Raw genomic sequence first — 19,551 nt, 5'->3', positions numbered from 1 at the left:
TATCATCAAAATGGGGCAATAAGCTATGTGTCATGGATGGGTGTGTTGTAAGAGGGGGCCAGGACGGTAGTCACAGCCGAGGACACCGGGGATCTGGTGTCCTGACCTCCTTCCACAGAAAATCCATCAGCTTCTACCAGTGTACTTGTTTGGGGTGCTGGTCTATGGACAGGGATTCCACTGTGGTGCGACCCAGCACCTGCACACTAGGTTCCAGTGCTCAGGGTTGAAATAATGGACACATATACCGGTTCTGATGCCGAATAAACAACTTTACTTTCTTCTTCAACGGTCCCGGACGCGTGTCGCTCCTTTCTTTTCTGTAGCCAGCTCTGCGGCCACAGAGGATGCAGACTGCTGCACAGCAGTTTAAGCGGTAGCGCCAGCAGGGTGCCGGCTGATGTTTGGGGCTGCGCCGACTCTGGGAAGAGCCCCATGTCGTCTTCATCATAGTGGGTAACCGCCACCGCGTAGTATCCACGAGGACAGACCTTCTTGAAGAAGGAGACCCAATCTCCCTTCTTCAGCAACAGCCCCAAATTTGACAGACGCCACGTTGACATAATCTTTGGCATCCGTTCCTTCTTCTCGAATGAAGTCGTAGCCCCACTCTGTGTCGATGTACACCAACCATCCACAGGTATGCTGTCCCGCCAGAGTGCCTCTGCTAGGCCACCGCACCTCCATCCAGACCTCCCTCTCCCGCTGCTTATTGGTGTGTATTACTCCTTCTAACCAGGCAGCCTACCTTGGAGTGGGAAAGGAACCCTCTGTTGCCTGGTATGAGTGTGTGGCTCCCAAGGTTGTGGCGGAATGGGAGGTAGGCCGAACCTCCAATGGCTGGGACTAGAAGACTGGCTCCCCCATGGGGCACGGGGGTGGATGACGGCCTCCGGGACAGGGTTTTGCAGGGAGAACCTTGCCTCAGGGGTTAAGGACGAGAGCACACTCACCCGCTCCAATGGGGACGAGGTGGTCGTGGCATTCCCCGGAATGTTGGCTCCCTCCACGGGGATGCCCACGCGCTTGTGGACGAAAGGAGTGCAGGCTCGCTCTTGACTTCTGGCCGCGGTTCCTCCTGGTCAGTCATCAGTTCCGGCTCCTGCTGAACAAACAGTAGGGGCTTCGGTTCACCTGATCCTCGGGTCTGACGCTGCACCGCTTGTTCTGCACATGAAGAGTCCCGCTTCTGGAAGGGTGGTAGCTCCTTCAACTGATGACTCTGCAGCCGAGGCTACTCCGCAGGCGGACAGATGGAGACCTCTGCCGATTCCTCGCTGGTTTTACTAGGCTGTGCTCCCTCTCTCTCCTGCCGCCACCTCCAATCGATGCGGCCCACACTCTGGCAGCTACAGATGCTGGAGTGCTGCATTGTGGCCGGTTCAAGTTCACAAAATGGCATTGCACAACTTCTTTCCGGATTTTCCCACTCATTCCCATGGGTGTCCGCCTCCGACAACTCCACTCATTGATTGTTAGTCAGTGGAAGGGGGTGAGGTTTTCTTTTCTACATCCGCATCCACCAGGGCAGACCAGGACATACTGACAGGCCGGATTTAGTGCCAGAAGATGTTGGCAACGTCCATGAAGGACGCGGTTTTCATTGTTGTTTATGTCTTCTCCGCCATCTCCCGCCAATTTCACAGCCACCATCTTGGTCACAGTAGTAGTGTTGGCTTATTTGAAAAGTAAGTCTAAGTCCAACTCAGTAGTCAAGTCCAGTGTTTCATCCACAAAATCTTCTCCAGATACAGCAACTACTTGCTGTTTCTCCTGGTCATCTTCCGGAGGCACAGCAGTTGCACACACATATTCAACTCTTCTTTCTGCGGGTTCTCCGCACTGCAAGGTAGTCACATCCTGCCAACTATGCCAAATGTAAGGGGAGGCCAGGACTGTAGTCATGGCCAGAGACACTGAAGCATCTGTGTCCCGACCTTCCCTCACAAAAAACTGTATTCCACTTCTCAGTGTACCTGCATCTCCAGTTTCAGGTCCCCCTGGGCACTTCCCAGGCAGCAACAGCCCTTCTTCCAGGTGACCCCCAGTAACTGAGACACAGTCCAGGATAACTTGAACATTTTCTTTACTTAGAACTTCACACATTAAATCTATAGTTGGCACATCGTGGAACTCACATTCAACTTCACATCTTCCTCATCTTTCCCTACTTCACTGACGCTTCTGTGCGGCACACATCCAGACCGGACCGAATTACACTGCTACCCAGATTCTTCCTGGCATAAGCTCGCCATGATGACAATTCCTTCTGCCTGTTTTCCCCAGACTCAAAATCATCAGCCACCTGGTTTGGTTGTGTCTGGTAAAGCATCCGGCCCGTCTGTACCATTCCCTTTGAAGCTCAAACTTCCTTCAGTTCCTCACTCCGAACCAACTCCTGCCCTAAAGTAGTCCACCCAGGCTATGAGTAACCACATCTTTGTCCTCCTGTACTGGCCCACTGCAATGATGCCCAGTGCCTATGGATAACATGGGCTGCAGCTACTTAACGTTGTGTGGCTGCCGAGCCATCCTGGGCCTATGGACGATGTGGACACTTCGGGTATCCTGGCCCTGTCTGACTAAATTCCCCTCTGATCTAACCTTATCTCTTGGCAGTCCCTCCTGCACTTAACCCTATACTACCCACTAACTATTCTATATACTAGAGTGCTAGATTTTCCCTAAACTATACATGGAACATAGTAAACATTATCACGCTATATACAATGAAGAACATGAAAACACATTAATGGTAATACCCAGAAGGAGTAGCAGTACCATATCATAATTAAGTAGTACATAGAACATGTAGCAATACCAGTAAGCAAAAGGCATCAATGAATATTACTAAACCAACCCCTGTATCATAGGAAAAGATGTAAAAAAAATAAGATACAAGAAATATACTTTATTTGTGGTTTATACTATGCATGGACAATAGTCTTGTAGATACTTTGCTTTATAAAAGAATATGTTGCATAAAAAAACCTCTAACATTTGTCCCTATTTCTACCTAAAATTCTATAGCTGAAAAATTACTTAAAGATTGATTTAATTTCGATTTTTTTTTAAATCAGTCAATTGGTTAAATTGTTATTCTCTCCTGCTATCCTTTAAAACAATTTAAAGAACATTTTTTACATTTCTGTTCCTGCATACAGTTGTCTTTAGAAATAATGTAGTGCATTGCAATGTGTGACATAGAATAAATGATTTCCAAACTGTTGAAAGCTGATGACAGCAAGATTAGTTTAGGCATTTCCTAATGTCACAGGACTGTGATGACCATCTATGCAACTGTTGGCAACTTTTAATAAACAGGTTATATAAATGCCTGCAGCTACCGACCACATGGGTCTTTTCATCTGGAAAAATAAAAAAAGTCTGTGAGACACTTATCCAAGAAAGCTAGTAATGGATGGGGGCATAGATGTAGAGATGGTACTTCATTATTACATGTTCATTGAACTTTCAGCACATTTTAGTCCAATTATGTAAGGAAAAAAATTGGCCTGCATTGAAGCGTATAAGAAAAAAAATTACAGTTCAAAAATTGCAATTAAAATCCACACAGATGTCAGATTTGCATGGCATCCTTATTCATAGCATCATTTTTAGCTAATCAAAACTAAAGAGACTATAATGAGTACTAAGCTAGTTGCTGGATCCATTCTTCTTTTTTTGGATGTTGGTACTCTTCACGGCATGGGCAGATATACCATATGTGCAAGGTAGAAAAGGTTGTTTCCACCATTAATCCCTTAACAACAAGTACCTTGCACGTACAGAGCTCATCAGTAGAAAATGAATGATTAGCGCTCAGGAACTGAGCCTGTCCCATTCCCGGCAGATGATGGCTGTGTTATTCAGCCATCATCTGCCTCTAACACCTGTGAGTAAAGCAGACCTGAGCCTAAAGCTACTAATATGTTTAAGGGGTTTTCCCTAGAAAAAAAAGTTTACTTTAATCAATAAATCTTGGAATAATAATAATTTCCATAATTGGATTTGTTTAAATAAAATGCCCCTGTGCTGAGATAACCTTATAAATGTGTCCCTGCTGTGTACTGTGTAATGGCCGTGTCGGACCACGCAAGGAGATGGTCTAATCATACCAAAGCTCCTGGGCAGCCGGAGAAGCATAAGAGTATATTGACATAACAGCACAGGATCACAGCTGATTCTTTTTGTGAGGTAAAACATTTCTCTCCCTGTTTTTAAACAATATTTTACCTCAAAGAAACAATTATTTGTGATCCCGTACTGTAATATCAGTGCACTCTTTAGCTTCCTCCCCTTCCCAGGAGCTGTGCTATGATCAGACCATGTTCCTGTACGGTCAGACATGGAAAACACCTTTAAATGCCACAGTCATTTTCTGACAGGAGCATTTATTGATTGCAACCAGGGAATGTTGTAGTAATTGCTCATGGGCACCCCCATGATGTGACTGTAGGGAACTGATGTGTTAAAATGATGGTTGGGGATTTACCTGTCATGATGGTTCTTTTGGAAATGCCAGCTTCTGGAAGATATTCATAGAGACCGTGATGTAAGCAATATATATTAATACCATGGTATTACTATATATAACACAAATAATAGGATGATTGCAGGTTCAATTCCCATAAGGCCTCCGTCAAACATCCTGATGTTTCCGTTACTGGAAAGACCAGTACCAGTGTTATCCGTGTCCATGTTTCCAGGTGTATCATCCGTCTGGCTTCCATGCGAACCCTCCTTGTGACACGTACTGGAATAGAAAGTAGAAGAAAAATGGCAGATGTTTAGTTGTTAAAGATGTGCAAAGATATAGATAAATGATAGATAAGAGGTAAATAGATGAAAGAGCTAGATAGCTATATATCTAGTTATGGTACTCCATAGCTAAATAGATATCCGTGAAATATATCATCAATGCTTTACATGTGTGGTTACTGTACCTTTAATTTAAAAAATAAATAAATAAATGAAGAAAAATGACATGGGGTCCTCCTATTTTTGATAATCAACAAAGTTATAGCCTACAGCTGCCGGCTGATATTTTTAGGATGGACCTTGACAGCCTGATAATATCAGCCTGCAGTTACCCCCATCACATTAGATGTGCCAATTTGCCCTACTCTTCCCGATTGCCCTTGTGTGGTGACAATAGAGCTAATGGTCCTGAGGTTGATGCCAGGTGTGCTGAGTAAAAGAATAGATTTAAAAATCCCTCTAAGGCCTCTTTCACACTTCCGTTTTTGACAATCAGTCAAGATCCGCCAATTTTGAAAAAAAACGGATCCGTCATTTTTCTTTGCGGATCCGTTTTTTTCCCCATTGACTTTCATTATTGGCGGATCCTGACTGATTGCCGTCCGTTGCATCCGTTTTTGTGAGGATCTGCCACAATGTTGGTGTCCGTCAACATCCTCAAAGACTTCCAAACGGAGCTTGCAACGTTTTTTTGGCCGGGGATCCTCCAGACACTGAATTAACCCCAAATTCTGTCTGGGTGCCGGACAAAAAAAATCTCTCTCTCTCTCTCTCTCTCTCTCTCCTTCCCGGCCAGCGGTTCCTTTAAATTTCCTCATTTTCAGGATCCGTCTAAAAACGGATCCTGTGCCATCCGTTCACATCAGTTGAGAACGGATCCGCTTGTCTGACTTTTTGGCGGATTTTGACTGATGAAAATAACTGAAGTGTGAAAGAGGCCTAAGCTGTTGCATTAATTTACCCCAAAGAATATACATCCTAGTTATAGCCACATGCAGTATGTTAGCCATAATTCAGTGCTATAGTGCAGACATTTATTACCTTGTGGTGCCCTATGCGCGTTTCACGTGAAAATTTGATAATTGTCATTTAATATGATCGTTATAATTAATAATGCATCTTTTACTTGGAATTTCTGATGTTGTGTATACTCAGATGACACTGCTTGTAAACCCTTTGAGAGAATCTGTCATGTTGCACATGCAGTATTTACTGTGGAAGGCATGGTATAGATAATGAGAAGCTGAGAATAATGATTTATAGGTTTGTTGGAACAGATTCAGTATGAAATGAGTTTTATTCATTGGAATCTCTGGTGTTTCTATGCATGAGTCCAGTGGGTGGTCCTGCTGAGTGTTTTACAACTATCTCCACATGCACAGTCATACAAATTAGCAATTTCAATTGCTAAAATGCAAGGTTTACCGAATGCTTTCTATAAAATGTCTATTAATCAGCTCCCTGCTCCATAATATCCTGCCTGCAGATCAGGTTCCATTTTCAACATGACAGGTTCTTTTTAAATGGAACCTGTCACCAGGTTTTCCCAATATAAAGTAGAGCCATCACTAATTAGGTCTCTTTTACAGTATTCCAGTAAACGTAAGACCCCAATCTACTCTGCATAGCGCAAAAAATAACTTTTATCATACCCCCATAGATTTCGGTCCTGTTCAATAGATGTTTTTGGTCTTGCCAATTGTGCTTCTGCGCAGGAGTTCTAGAATCTCTGCCCTGCTGTGGGCAGAGGAGGGAAATGAAGAGGTACCTGTGCTGGGAAAGGTCAAAGAGCGCCTGTGACACAGAATTAATGCTGGCGCATCCAAAATACAGTACCTTGCTCTGCCCTCAGCAGGACAGGGTAACGAACACCTGTGCAGGAGGGTCACTATGTGGATGATGTAGGACACATCATGAACATGAAATAAGTAGGATGAGGGTAACATACACCTGTGCAGGAGCGTGCTTGGGGGGCACTATGTGGATGATGTAGGACGCATCATCAACATGAAACAAGTAGGATGACAACAATTTCAATATGAAAGGAAATGGCGACAAAGCAAGAATAATGAAAGGGTTATTTTGTGATATGAGATGGGATTGGAGACTTGCATACAGCTTACTAGAATACTGAAAAAGAGGCCTTAGGCTATGTGCCCACGTTGCAGAAATGCCAGCAGCATTTCTGCAACTCTCCACCGCTGGTAAAACGCATGTGGAATTCGCATGCATTTTCCCGGAAAACACAAGCATTTTGTAAGCGTTTTTAGCTTGCAGAATGCTAGCGCTTTTCCAAGCGATTTGAAGCATCGCTTGGTAAAGTGATTGACAGGTTGATCACACTTGTCAAGCATAGTGCTTGACAAGTGTGACCATCTTTTAACTATTGATGCTGCCTATGCTGCATCAATAGTAAAAGATAGAATGTTAAAAATAAAAAATAGAGATATACTTACCCTCTGTCGGCTCCCGGAGTCCTCCCGGCCCTCATGGCGCTGCCGGCAACTTCCGTTCCCAGGGATGCAATGCGCAAATGACCTCTGATGACGTAGCGGTCACGCAAGACCGCTACGTCATCAGAGGTCATTGGCGCAATGGTGGGCATAGCCACATGCATAAAGCGAGCATTTCAAAGCAATCCTATGGTGGCGGAATCGCCACGATTCCGCAGAAATAATGGACATGCTGCAGATTTTACCGCTATGCGATTCTAATACAGCAAAGCACAGAAAGAGGAAAAAATCCTCCAATAATGATACACAGCAAAGGAACAACAAGGTTTACCCGTACAGGCCTCCAGACAATGCACTATCAGGGTGCAGTGGACCCATATAATTAGGATAGCAACACAGGTGCAAAAATACCAACAAAATAACCTGCTCACATCCTACCAATATATGGAGGGGGCGGTTATCTGGTATATAGATGCACAAGAAACTTGTGTTTGAAACCAAATGGGCCCAGCTGCACCCTGAAAAAAAGTGCAAAGAAAACACATTAAAAAAATGTGGAGTATTCGCTGATATTTTGGCCAAAATACGTGAGCCCGTAACCTGCGTCAAAGATCTCCACGTTTACGGGTACCTAACACTAATATATACTAATACAGCAAAGCACAGAAAGAGGAAAAAAATCCTCCAATAATGATACACAGCAAAGGAACAACAAGGTTTACCCGTACAGATCTTTGACGCAGGTTACGGGCTCACGTATTTTGGCCAAAATATCAGCTAATACTCCACATTTTTTTTAAAATGTGTTTTCTTTGCACTTTTTTTCAGGGTGCAGCTGGGCCCATTTGGTTTCAAACACAAGTTTCTTGTGCATCTATATACCAGATAACCGCCCCCTCCATATATTGGTAGGATGTGAGCAGGTTATTTTGCTGGTATTTTTGCACCTGTGTTGCTATCCTAATTATATGGGTCCACTGCACCCTGATAGTGCATTGTCTGGAGGCCTGTACGGGTAAACCTTGTTGTTCCTTTGCTGTGTATCATTATTGGAGGATTTTTTCCTCTTTCTGTGCTTTGCTGTATTAGTATATATTAGTGTTAGGTACCCGTAAACGTGGAGATCTTTGACGCAGGTTACGGGCTCACGTATTTTGGCCAAAATATCAGCGAATACTCCACATTTTTTTAAATGTGTTTTCTTTGCACTTTTTTCAGGGTGCAGCTGGGCCCATTTGGTTTCAAACACAAGTTTCTTGTGCATCTATATACCAGATAACCGCCCCCTCCATATATTGGTAGGATGTGAGCAGGTTATTTTGTTGGTATTTTTGCACCTGTGTTGCTATCCTAATTATATGGGTCCACTGCACCCTGATAGTGCATTGTCTGGAGGCCTGTACGGGTAAACCTTGTTGTTCCTTTGCTGTGTACCGCTATGCGATTCTGCAGTGGAAAATCCACAGCATTAGCACAGCAATTGCGGAATCCCATAGGAATGCATTTTATTAGCGTTTTTTAAGTGTTTCCTCTGCGGCAAAATCGCGGTGGAATCTCTTAAAGAACGCAACCTGGGCACACAGCCTTCAAGGTGGCGGACTTACTTTACATCGGGAAAATTCTGTTATAGGTTCCCTTTAACCAGTAATTTCACACTTCAGTTTTTGTGTCAGTTAAAATCCGCCAAAAAGGCGGACAAGCGGATCCGTTCCTAACTGATGTGAACAGATGCCACAGGATCCGTTTTTTGACGGATCCTCAGAATGAGGAAATTTAAAGGAACCGCTGGCCAGGAAGGAGAGAGAGAGAGAGAGAGAGAGACTTCTCCCTGACTTCCTTTCTCCGGGCATGCGCACTGGAAAATGCGGATCCAACCACAAAAAAAACGTTGCATGGTCCGTCCAGGCATGCCGGCGGATGAAAAAAATTTGGCGGATCCTCACAAAACGGATCCAACGGATGACCATCAGTCAAGATCCGCCAGTAATGCAACTCAATGGGGAAAAAAATTGCGGATCCGTTTTTTTCAAAACCTGGCAGATTTTGACTGATTGTAAAAAACAGAAGTGTGAAAGCGGCCTAAGCTTTCAATCAGTTAGATCCTGAGTTTGCCAAGACAATCTATGCAAGGAGTTAGTGTGGGTTTTCTGCTAGTGTTGTCCACATTCCCTATTTCTAAAACATATTGATAGCTTAGTTGGTTTCCTACAACGTTTGGTCCAGATGTGAAAATGTTCATATCTAATTCTAGAAAATGAGTTTTTCAATCCAATTAAGGAAAATACAACCATCTAATATTCTGTCACTTTGTAACTAAATAATAGCGAGTCCTGCATTCTCCTTCTAGTTTACACTTCTCCACTTACTGTTCTTCAATATAACACTATTTGTTTTTCACACGCAAAATATAAATTATTGCATTAAATCTTCCATCAGTTCATAAAGTAGAATATTGTATTTTATTTAACTAAATCATAATACCTTGTATTCTAAGACATGCTTGGATATATTCTCCCTTAATAGAACATAATAAAGCCAGGGATGTTATTTGCAATGTCTATTATTAATGAAGCAATTACAATAGGACCAAAATTCTACCATTCACAACGAGTAGCTATTCCCTGGGAACCCTGTAATCTACATAATGAAGAATTTTGTTTTGTTGTATTGCAATATATCTGTAGCTCAGCAAAAAAAAAAAAAAAAAAATTAACACTTAACACTATAAAAAACTTCCAACTCCTTTTCACTGGCTATTATGGGGGAGTCATTAAGGGTTTGCATACTTAGGTGCTGATTCATCATTGAATTTAAGCCTGTTTAAAAGTGATTTTTCAATTTATCCTTTCTGGGTTTTTTTTCTAACTCTAAAGAGGCACAAATTATGCAAAACCAAAATGTTTTTTTTAACTGTTTTGCTTTAATTTCATCAAACCATGTATGCCATGTTTGATGAATGGGAAAAATACAGAACAAGGCAAACATTACTTAAAGAATGCAAATAACTAATCAGGGTTCTAGCTTTATATGCCATGTTCACATGTAGAGTTTCTAAAAAAAAAGTTTCCTTTTTTTTGTGCATATGTAAACCAGGGGAGGATTCCTGAGGAGATAATTTACATATTCCCAGTGCATTCTGGCATAAGTGAAGATGTAATGACCGGAGGTCCGAATAAGATCCAGTGGGTCTTTACTCAAACAGCAGATAAAGTACAACTCATATATGGAAGAAACAGATTGAATACCCTATTACAGTACACTCACTCAGTGCTGAGGAGACAATTTGCATATTCCCAGTGCATTGTGGGATAAGTGAAGAGTCTCCGCGACCTCAAAGAACACTGGATTTTGGCCGCTGCAACTGAAAGGAGGACATCTGTTTTGAATTCTCTTACTTCTGGGTCGGGGCTCCCTCTGGTGGTTACTGTGGGTGGTGGAGCTGGCCAGATTGATAGGGGTCTGTCACCTGATGATGATGATTGGAGATCTGGGGTTACTGATTGGAGTATTTAAGTCAGCAGGCTTCCTTCAATCCCTGCTGGTGATTAGTTTTCAAGTGCATTCTGAGGTTTGATGTCTCCTGCCCTGATCCTGCATTTTTCAGTGAAGTTGTTCATTTGCTAACCTTTTGCATCTGATCTGGTTTTGCCTCTTTCTGCTTGTTGTGAGGATTCAGCATGCTCCCTGCTGGGGGCTGTGCTGGACCCCGCTCCATATGTTACAGCTTGTGTCAGTTTGTTCAGTCCCCTGTTAATATTAGTCTCTTTTGCTTTGCTGCCAGTTCATACCAGAATGCTGATATAGTGGGGGCGAGGTCGTGAGACCTCAGTGTTTTTTTTTCAGTCGTGTTGGATTTTTTAGGGTTTTTGCGTGATTGCAGACAGTGTCTTTCCTTTCCTATCCTATCTAGTCAGTTCGGGCCCCATCATTTGCTCAGTCTATTTTCTGCCTGCGTTTGTGTTTCATCTTGTCTCACCGACAATATATGTTTGGGGGCTATTTCTTTGGGGTTCTACTCCGGGGCAGTTTAGATTTCACCTGTCTTGCTTTAGGCCTAGTTAGTTCTCTGGCTGTGTTGAGGCATCTAGGGCATCGTAGGTATGCTCCACGGCTACTGTTAGTTGTGTTGTTAGGTTTAGGGGTCTGCAATCCACTAAGTTACCAACCTTTCTGGTTTCCTGGTGGCCTAGCCTATTCCTGCCATCCTCCTCGGTGACCTGTTCATAACAGACATCGGTAATGGCACGCGCAAATGTTGGCATGTTTTTCACCACTTTCAAATATCATTAACAATAAGAACATGGAAGAGGCCAGGAGCCATTTGGTGAGCTGAATATCTGGCTACATGTTCACAGACTTACCAGTGGAAAAGCCAAACTTCACACGCCAGAAATGCAAGCTTGTGTCTCTACTGGAAGAAAAGTTGCAGAATGTAGAATAGAGGTAAGTTATATTGAAGATCACTAAGGAAGTTGAAGAGATCTTACACAGAGCAGAATTATCTCTTCATGTTACAGAAAGAGAAGAAATTCGAAGTGCACCTGAAGCAACAGAGGAATGGAAGCATGTGACCCACAGAAACAGGAGGATAGGGAGGCAGTCAGCACTCATAGTGCTCATGAATCAGTACCAGGGTCTCACAGAGGAGAATGATGAAGAAATACATCTAGAAAAGACTTTGCCCACAAAGAACAACCTTGTATGACCTCAGAGTCCTCCTGGATGGAGAAAGAAAAATGTTGTGAATAAGAAACAGAGAGTTGTGGTCATGGGTGATTCCCTGTTGAGAGGAACAGAGGCCGCTATCTGCAGACCGGATATAACCTCAAGAGAAATGTGCTGTCTTCCAGGTGCAAAAATTAAAGATGTGTCTGACAGGATATCAGGACTCTTCAGACCTACAGATGACTACCCATTCCTGCTACTACGTGTGGGGACAAATGACACAGCAAGAAAGGACCTGGAAACACTCTGTAGTGACTTTGAAAACTTAGGTAAGAAAGTGAAAGAACTGGGAGCGCATGCAGTCTTCTCATCCACCCTCCCAGTGGATGGCCACGGAAAAAGGAGAAGAAATAAGATTCTGCAGGTGAACAACAGGCTACGTCGATGGTGCCATCAGCTACGATTTGGATTTCTGGATCATGGAGCGAATTACCTATATGATGGACTATTTGCTAGAAATGGGGTGCACATTACAAAAACTGGAAAACATGTATTTGGAAGTCGCGTTGCTACACTCATCAGGAGAGCTTTAAACTAGAGCAATGTGGGAAGGGAAGTAAAAGGCCAGAAAAAGCCATACACCTGACAAATAATATTGAGAACTCTACTATTAGAAGTGGAAAGGAAGAACAAAGACAAAAAAAATCTAAACAATAAAAATATTGGAGAAAGAGAAACCGATCACAAACTAATATGTTTCTACAACCCCTGGCAAAAATTATAGAATCACCGGCCTTGGAGGATGTTCATTCATTTGTTTACTTTGTAGAAAAAAAAGCAGATCACAGACATGGCACAAAACTAAAGTCAATTAAAATGGCAACGTTCTGGCTTTAAGAAACACTAAAAGAAATCAAGAACAAAAAATGTGGTAGTCAGTAATGGTTACTTTTTTAAACCAAGCATAGGGAAAAAATTATGGAATCACTCAATTCTGAGGAAAAAATTATGGAATCACCCTGTAAATTTTCATTCCCAAAACTAACACCTGCATCAAATTAGATATGCTCGTTAGTCTGCATCTAAAAAGGAGTTATCACACCTTGGAGAGCTGTTGCACCAAGTGGACTGACATGAATCATGGCTCCAACACAAGAGATGTCAATTGAAACAAAGGAGAGGATTATGGCTCCAACACAAGAGATGTCAATTGAAACAAAGGAGAGGATTATCAAACTCTTAAAAGAGGGTAAATCATCATGCAATGTTGCAAAAGATGTTGGTTGTTCACAGTCAGATGTGTCTAAAATCTAGATCAAATACAAACAACATGGGAAGGGATTTACATACAGAAAAGCTAAATGAAAGCCATCTTTAACACCTAAACAGAAAAAAGCAAGGTTACAATGGGCTAAGTAAATGTTAGGGCTGGCGGAATGCGCCAAATATTAAAAGATGGTAATATGGTGCGTTCGCAGCCCGGGTCAACCGTGCAGGGGTGGTAAACTGCTGCTCAGTAATGGCGGACGCTATATGGCGGTATAATAGAAAAACACAGGCGGGTTAGCGTCACCCGGTGTGTACAGGGGCGGACTCTGTTGCTTCACAGAGCTGCACTACCGCAGAACATAAATGCCAGAGCCTATTTAAAGCTCACAGAGCTCGGCAAGGGAGTGCACAGAATGTGGTCAAAGAACTCTGCCCCAAGGACTTGGGGTCAGAGTCCCTCTAGACATTCTGGACGCGTGGCGTCGCATCTGCAGACGCTACTATAGACGCTGACTATGGTGGAGTGTCGAGCAATGTGCACCATGGCGTGCAGAGCCAGCGGTGGACACTGATGCCAGTCTCAGACTCTGCCTCTACCTACACCTAAGCCTGGCGCTTAACAGGCTAGGCTGCACAACACATGCGTACCAAGGGTAGGGGTTTCTTAATGAGTCATTCACCAGAGACATTCATACATGCATACAACACTCACTCCTCATAGACTGGTAATGCAGTCTATACTAGTGCATGGCCGAGCGGCCATGCAAACCTTTTATAGCAGCGTCCTTCCAGGACCTTCCTGACCTTTCTGATGGTCCAATCCGAGCTGGAGAAGGACCTGAGCATGTGACCTCCGATCTCCAATGAGAGATTGTCCCACGGGCATGCTCAGTGGACCAAAAGGAGGACTTAGTCCCTGGAATAGCTCGCTGCCGACCAGCATGCGTTGCTATAGCTGGACCAGAGGTGGCAGCAGCAACCAAACCCACAGAGCTGGTCTGAGCAGAGCGCCGGGATCGACGAGTCTGCTGAGCAGCCTCCTCTGTGGTCGGAGAGGAATGGGAGACTGCTGAATGCAAAGCTCGGGATTCCTGCTGTGCAGTGACAGGAACCCGACACCTAACAGTAAAAGCAATCGTGGACTGTGGATGACTGGATGAAAGTCCTATTCAGTGATGAATTGCGAATCTGCATTGGGCAAGGTGATGATGCTGGAACTTTTGTTTGGTGCCGTTCCAATGAGATTTATAAAGATGACTGCCTGAAGAGAACATGCAAATTTCCACAGTCATTGATGATATGGGGCTGCATGTCAGGTAAAGGCATTGGGGAGATGGCTGTCATTACATCTTCAGTAAATGCACAAGTTTATGTTGATATTTTGTACACTTTTCTTATCCCATCAATTGAAAGGAAGTTTGGGGATGATGAAATAATTTTTCAAGATGATAATGCATCCTACCATAGAGCAAAAACTGTGAAAACATTCCTTGTACAAAGACACATAAGGTCAATGGCATGGCCTGTAAATATTCCTGATCTCAATCCAATTGATAATCTTTGGAGGAAGTTGAAGAAAATTGTCCATGACAAGGCTCCAACCTGCATAGCTGATTTGGCAACAGCAATCAGAGAAAGTTGGAGATAAATTGATGAAGAGTACTGCTTGACACTCATTAAGTCCATGCCTCAAAGACTGCAAACTGTTATAAAAGCCAGAGGTGGTGCAACAAAATACTAGTGATGTATTGCAGTGTTTTTGTGTTGGTTTGTTTTTCACGATTCCACAATTTTTAACTCAGAATGAAGTGATTCCATAATTTTTCCCTATGCTTGGTTTAAAAAAGTAACCATTACTGACTATCACATTTTTTGTTCTTGATTTCTTTTAGTGTTTCTTAAAGCCAGAAAGTTGCCATTTAAATTGACTTTAATTTTGTGGAAAAAAAATGCAGATCACAGACATGGCACAAAACTAAACAACTGAATGAACTTTCTCCAAGGCCGGTGATTCCATAATTTTTGCCAGGGGTTGCATACAAATGTGCAAAGCATGGGAAACAAACAATAAGAACTGGATCTATTAACGCAGGAAAAGAAATATGATGTCATTGGAATCACTGAAATTTGGTGGGACAATACACATGATTGGAATACAAGGCTAAAAGGATATAACTTATTAGATAAATGAGGAGTAGGTGTTGCATTGTACGGTATGTTAAAAAAGCATATATCTGCACAGAGATCCAAGCTTCAGGGACTGGGAGTTCAGTAGAAACTGTTTGGGTAAGAATACAAGGAGAGAGCAATGGAAAGGACACCATTGTAGGCAATTACTACAGGCAGCCTGTGCAAACTGAAGATATGGATGAAATCTTTATGCATCAAGTGGTCAAGTTCTCCAAAAAATATGACATAGTAGTCATGGGAGATTTCAACTATCCAGACATTTGTTGGGATTCGCTCTCAGGAAAAACTAACAGGTCAAGCAAATTATTATCCTCTCATGCTGACAACTTTATCTTCCAAAAGGTAGGGGAGAAAACAAGTTGATATGCTACCTTGGATCTAATCCTTATAATAAGAGAGGAAATGGTTGAGGAGGTAAAAGTGGCTGGGACCCTAGGAGGTAGCGACCATGTTATTTTAGAATTTTGGATAACTAGAGGAGGAAGACCTGTGAAAACTCAAACTTCAAAGTTATATTTCAGAAAGGCAGATTTTTTGGGACTCAAAGAGAATTGGAGGGATCCAATGGCTGGATATCTTAAAGGACAAAAAAGTCCAGGAAGGATGGGAAATTTTGAAAAATTAGATTCTCAAAGCACAATTGTTAATTCCAAAAAAAGGGAAGAATAGGAAGCATTTAACGAAACCAGGATGGATGAACACAGAACTTAAACATTTCTTTCTTCCTTTTTAGCTTGTGTTTATCAAATGGAAAGAGGGAGGCATATCTAAAGAAGAATATAATGCTGTCTGCAGAACTTGCAGGGGAAGCATCAAATTAGCTAAAGCTGACAATGAATTAAGGCTTGCAAGAGACGTGAAAAGCAATAAAAAAAGGATTTGGGGGATATGTCAAAAGATGCTATACGAATTTTACAAGATGAAAATTATGAAATGGAAAGAAAGGATGTTGTGAAGGTTGAACTCTTAAATTCCTATTTTGCATCTGTTTTCGCTCAGAAAGGAACTGTAACATCAACTGATCTTCACTGTCCTATTGAAGGAATAGAAGAATCCAGGCTGTCTATAAACAGAAAGATAGAGGAAACACTTAGCTAACATAAATTAATTCAAGTCTCCAGGTTCAGATGAATTACACCCCAAAGAACTGAAGGAGTTCACAGAAGACATTTTTGAACCACTTTCCATAATCTTTGAAAATTCTTAGAGATCAGGAGAAGTCCCAGAAGACTGGAGAAGAACAAATATTGTTCCTATCTTCAAAAAGGGAAAGAAGTTGGATCCAGGGAACTATAGGCTGGTGAGTCTGACTTCTACACCAGGAAAGATCTTTGAACAAATTATTAAACAACATATATGTACGTACCTGGATAAGAATGAAGTGATTAACCAGAGACAGCATGGGTTTGTAACTAATAAGTCATGTCAGACTAACTTAATTTCCTTCTATGACAGAATCACTGACTGGGTGGATGAGGGAAATGCAGTAGATTTAGTATATCTTGACTCCAGCAAAGCATTTAACAATGTATCTCACACCATCCTTATTGACAAAATGACTAAGTATGGAATGGACAATTCAACTTTTAGGCAGATTCATAACTGGCTTGGTGTTAGGCACCAGGATTCTCCCGCTGCGTGGGATAGATTCGAAGCATTGTCTGGTGCTGTGGTCTCCCATTTCCCATTCTGGTCCGGCAGCTGGGATTGATGCTCAGCTCACATGTTGGTCCCAGCGTCTTGCTCAGACTCTTGGTTTATGTGTCATGGCCGGCTGGGCATGAGTGTTTGGGGTGGAACTTTGGGTATCATTCAAGTTTGGGGTGTGTGAGTGGATACTCTACCACTCTGTCTTGCACGTGTGTTTATTTGTTCACTTTCTGAGTCTGAGCATCTTATGTGTTATTCCCCTTGGCTTAGTTCTGTCTTGCTCATGTGTTCAGTTAGCAAAGTTCTGCTACAGAGCAAGCTCAACTATGTGCTGTACTTCCCTGTGAAGTCAACAGGGTTTTGTACCTAGCATCATTTAGCTATTTCTCTTGACTTACTGTAGCATTTGTTTCATTCTAGTGTACCGTTCGCACAGTTCAGTAACAGAGCAAGCTCAATCCTTTTGCTCTACCTCTCTGTGAAGTTAACAGTGCTGAGTTTTCTGCATTCTGTTTATACTGTGTGGAGTTAACGCAGTCTGATTAAGGTGAACGCTCGCAGCTTTGTTTTGCCATTGTTCACACTAAGATATAACAAGAGAACATAGAATGGCAGATTTGCAAAAATTTGCAAAAATTCTCTGCAGCCAAAAATATGGCAGTAATCAGCAAGTGCTGAACAACAAATACAGGGTGTTTAGTCGATACTTTTTTTTGCAAAAAAATGTATACCAAGCTGCCTCACCAACGTCAAGGTAACCCGTGTCGAAGCAGTCCCTATCTAACGTATTTAATACCTGAACATCTGAACAGTGTCTTGACATGAACAGGATTCAGACAGGCTGCTCCACAGTGTGGGCTTATGGTCTGAGACAGCTCTTTTGTACACCTCACACAGGAAAGGGGTGGGGTCTCCCAAACCATGCTAAGCATGGAAAAAATGGATTAAAAACACATGTGAAATGCACAAATGTGAACACGTCAGTCAGACAATGTTCACACCACCCATTAACTATAAGCCCACACTGTGGAGCAGCCTGTCTGAATCCTGTTCATGTCAAGACACTGTTCAGATGTCCAGGTATTAAATACATTAGATAGGGACTGCTTCGACACGGGTTACCTTGACGTTGGTGAGGCAGCTTGGTATACATTTTTTTGCAAAAAAAAGTATCGACTAAACACCCTGTATTTGTTGTTCAGCACTTGCTGATTACTGCCATATTTTTGGCTGCAGAGAATTTTTGCAAATTTTTGCACAACTGCCATTCTATGTTCTCTTGTTATATCTTAGTTAATGGGTGGTGTGAACATTGTCTGACTGACGTGTTCACATTTGTGCATTTCACATGTGTTTTTAATCCATTTTTTCCATGCTTAGCATGGTTTGGGAGACCCCACCCCTCTCCTGTGTGAGGTGTACAAAAGAGCTGTCTCAGACCATAAGCCCACACTGTGGAGCAGCCTGTCTGAATCCTGTTCATGTCAAGACACTGTTCAGATGTTCAGGTATTAAATACATTAGATAGGGACTGCTTCGACACGGGTTACCTTGACATTGGTGAGGCAGCTTGGTATACATTTTTTTGCAAAAAAAAGTATCGACTAAACACCCTGTATTTGTTGTTCAGCACTTGCTGATTACTGCCATATTTTTGGCTGCAGAGAATTTTTGCAAATTTTTGCAAATCTGCCATTCTATGTTCTCTTGTTATATCTTAGTTAATGGGTGGTGTGAACATTGTCTGACTGACGTGTTCACATTTGTGCATTTCACATGTGTTTTTAATCCATTGTTCACACTAGCAGCAGTTATACATCCCTGCACGGTGGAAACCCGGGTTGCGATTGTACTTTAATTTATATTTTATTTAGTGCAATCCACCAACCCTAGCAGAGTCAATAGTGTGATGCAGCAGGAATAATGGCAAATACAATTCTGGGATGTATTAACAGAATATAAATCACAATGTCCCCCTGAAGGAATGAATAAATCAGGATAGAGGACCAATTGGTATAAAAGGATATATTTTTATTAACAAAGAATTAAAAATATACAAATGGAGAGATGCACATATCAATAAAGGGACGTTATGAACCCATTAATTTTTCACATGTATCAAACACCAAATTAATTCACCATTATCAAAAATAGTAATAGGTAAACAATAGCTGCAACCTCCCCTATCCTATAAGAACATCCACATAAATGTGAATACTGTGCAATATGTTATAATAAATATCCATAAATTAGTAAGATAAGGGCTCTCAAAAATATAGGGGCTCTCAAGTCTATGTTACCACTGCAAATTGCCAAAAACCGCCAATAATCTGAACTGTGGCGATTCCCATAGATATGTATTAAGCTGGACAAATTTAATAACCATCTGTATGGCAATGTCTATCTTTGTTCGCGGCATTCCAGACGGCTCTCCCCATATAAAAGGTGATTACCACCCTCTTTGGCTGTATAATACAGCACACTAAGAAAAAACAAGTCAAAATCCGCCTGTCAGGCGTGGTGATTGGCATGGAATGTAGGCCCATGCACCGGCATAATTGCA

At 42.2% G+C, this 19,551-nt stretch overlaps 1 long non-coding RNA gene across 2 annotated transcripts in view; it reads right to left on the bottom strand.

The window, feature by feature from the left end:
- The window catches only part of LOC141082505 (uncharacterized), a 99,080-nt gene that overhangs the window by 8,254 nt on the left and 71,275 nt on the right, over positions 1-19,551 (bottom strand). For both annotated transcript variants that reach the window (XR_012230517.1, XR_012230516.1), the window contains one exon: positions 4,496-4,756. This is a non-coding gene — a long non-coding RNA (uncharacterized lncRNA). The remainder of the gene's footprint in view (positions 1-4,495; positions 4,757-19,551) is intronic.

This window comes from Dendrobates tinctorius, unplaced genomic scaffold, assembly GCF_039654945.1.
Source record: "Dendrobates tinctorius isolate UK_male_01 unplaced genomic scaffold, ASM3965494v1 ptg000018l, whole genome shotgun sequence".
Classification (NCBI taxonomy): domain Eukaryota; kingdom Metazoa; phylum Chordata; class Amphibia; order Anura; family Dendrobatidae; genus Dendrobates; species Dendrobates tinctorius.
This window is presented reverse-complemented; position numbering and strand designations above follow the sequence as displayed.